This window comes from Sinocyclocheilus grahami, unplaced genomic scaffold (assembly GCF_001515645.1).
Source record: "Sinocyclocheilus grahami isolate Dianchi unplaced genomic scaffold, SAMN03320097.WGS_v1.1 scaffold1943.1, whole genome shotgun sequence".
In the NCBI taxonomy this organism is placed as follows: domain Eukaryota; kingdom Metazoa; phylum Chordata; class Actinopteri; order Cypriniformes; family Cyprinidae; genus Sinocyclocheilus; species Sinocyclocheilus grahami.
Genome location: NW_015507122.1, coordinates 71,455 through 74,094, shown reverse-complemented (window position 1 = coordinate 74,094; position 2,640 = coordinate 71,455). Strand labels below are relative to the sequence as shown.

Below are 2,640 nucleotides of genomic sequence, written 5' to 3'. Positions count from 1 at the left end.
ACACACACACACACACACACACAGACACACACACACACTCACACAGACAAACACAGACACACACACACCAAAGGTATAAGGTGGAGTAAAACTACAGAAGACTTCCGTCTCATTATGTACACTAATATCCCTGCAGTATTAATACAACAGCATTAACGAGAGCAAATGATTCATGTGTGACCCCAGCGCTAATCGATGTCAAGTCATGCAACTCTTAAACTAGCTTCACAGGTGAGCAAGCTGGTAACCGGCATGCTGACTCACTCACACACACTGCAGTGAGAAATCTGCAGCGTCAGAGAAGCCGGTCGCATGCGCTGCGGGTGAATAATGCATGCAGCGAGTGGAAATCCAACATCTCTGACACGCAAACCTGCTTCTCGTCGCCTCATTTCACTCTCAGCACACCCTAGTAAAAAATAAATACATTCATTTCATACTAAGTATAGTTAAAATCTATTAACATATTTACTGACAGATAACTCGAGACTTACTGATATAAAAATGATAATTCAACTTTATTTGGAGTACTACTTGTGCACAATGCACATTTCTTAATATTAAGACTAAAATGTGTTTTAATGTCACTTTTGATGAGGATTGCATGATCTTTGAATATCAGTCTTTAAATGTAAGATATTTAAAGTGTACTTACAACAGCTGCACTTCAGCACGATACTTCAGTATATCTTTAACTGGACTTCAGCGCTACTTCCGCACAATTAAAGTTCATTAAGTACAAAATTAGTGGTTTCAATTTAGCAGACTTTAAGAATAACACATTAGTATACCAAAAGTGCAATTGCAGGGTATTTTTTTATTAAGTACATAAATATGTAAATGTATTTGTAGTATACGTTGCATGAAATAAACGTATTTCAAATACATTTTAGCATATTTATTTTTCACTAGGGGAGACACTGCAAAAAATATTTTCTTCCTTAGTATTTATGTCTTGCTTTCTAGTATAATGTCTAAAAATTCCGTAATCAGGATGCATTTAAATAATCTTAATTCAAAGGCTAAACAAGATTATTTTTCTTACCCCACTGGCAGATATTTTTACTTGTTTTAAGCAAAAAAAATTTAAAAATTTCAGAAAACAAGACATAATATCTGGTCATTTTACTCGTCAAGTAAATGCATCTTAATTCCAGAATTTTAGATATTTATACGAGAAAACAAGACAAAAATACTAAGGAAGAAAATCATTTTTTGCAGTACAGGCATGCGTCTGCACTCTGCAACTAAAGTGGAATCCAGAAATTCTCATGGCCAAGCTAATAATAGAAAGTATCAGGGCGTCATAATCTTTCATGCTTCCTAAACATTCCCAATCCTTATTTACAGAGCAAACAGGATTAAATCTAATCAGCACATTCATGAGATGCGTGCAGGGAACGAGCGTCAGACCTGCGCCACACTGGAATTCATTCTGTATCAAAAACACATTCCAGGCTCAGCTGTCAGTCACAGCGGTGACACGCCCCTCAGGGACCAATCAGAAGGCACACAGAGCGGCTCATTTGCATATGAGCTCCCAGAGGACAACAGTGTGTGTTTGAGGAATCATATTCCTGCAGTGTTATTGACCTGACTCATGGAAATATGTGACAGTGATAACAGCATCAATGCAGGATGCTCTGATGGAAAGAACTAATATTTCACATTCATATCATGTTTTGTTACATTTTCATAGTACAAACTTACAACTATAATGTTCAGTATGTAGTTTGGTGCAAACAGTCAGGGACTCGGAACAACTAGAAAAGCTGGCAGTTTGTAAGACCATCAATCTGTCGATTATTTAGGGTTTGTGATTATGCATGAGTTCTATTGAGTTTACAACCACTTTATTTCACTGATAATACATGCTTTATAAATGAGACAGCCTCCCGGACAAGTGGACAACTGCGGCCCTACTAGAGACTATATAGTGCACACTAAGGGGCAGCACAGAATCATCAGAAGTCAACGAGGATGAGTACATCAAACAAACGCTGGAATCCAGTGCATTGACTAAAATAATCTATCGCTGCAGAAGCACGCTTGATAGTTAGTGAGCGTCACTGAATGCACACTAACTAGAGAGCGGCACTATTATTGCTAAAGAGGTCGATGCTGAGATCACATCAAACACCAATTGAAACTAACCCTAAGCATGTTGACTAAACCGATTAATCGTGGCAGCAGTGCACGCTAGTTAATTAAATAGTTAGTGAGCATCTTCAAGTGCATACTAGCTAGGAAGCGGCACTATTACTATGAGGATGAAAGATCACATCAAACACACCAGCTGGAATGCAGAGCATAGGCTAAACCGATTAATCGCGGCAGCGCTAATTAGTTAGTGAGCATCATCGAATGCACACTAACTAGGGATCGACACTATCATTACAGAAGAGGAAGATGAGGATGAAAGATCACATCAAAAATAAACTGGAGTCGAATGCATCAACTAAACTGATTAATCGCTACAGCGCTAGTTAGTTAGTGAACATCATTGAGTGCACACTAACTAGGGATCGACACTGTCATTACAGAAAAGGACGATGAGGATGAAAGATCACATTAAAAATAAGCTGCAGTCGAATGCATCGACTAAACTGATTAATCGCTACAGCGCTAGTTAGTTAGTGA

At 38.2% G+C, this 2,640-nt stretch overlaps 1 protein-coding gene across 1 annotated transcript in view; it reads right to left on the bottom strand.

The window, feature by feature from the left end:
• LOC107573434 (growth arrest-specific protein 6-like) overlaps positions 1 to 2,640 on the bottom strand; it is a 35,250-nt gene that overhangs the window by 28,563 nt on the left and 4,047 nt on the right. The window lies entirely within an intron of this gene.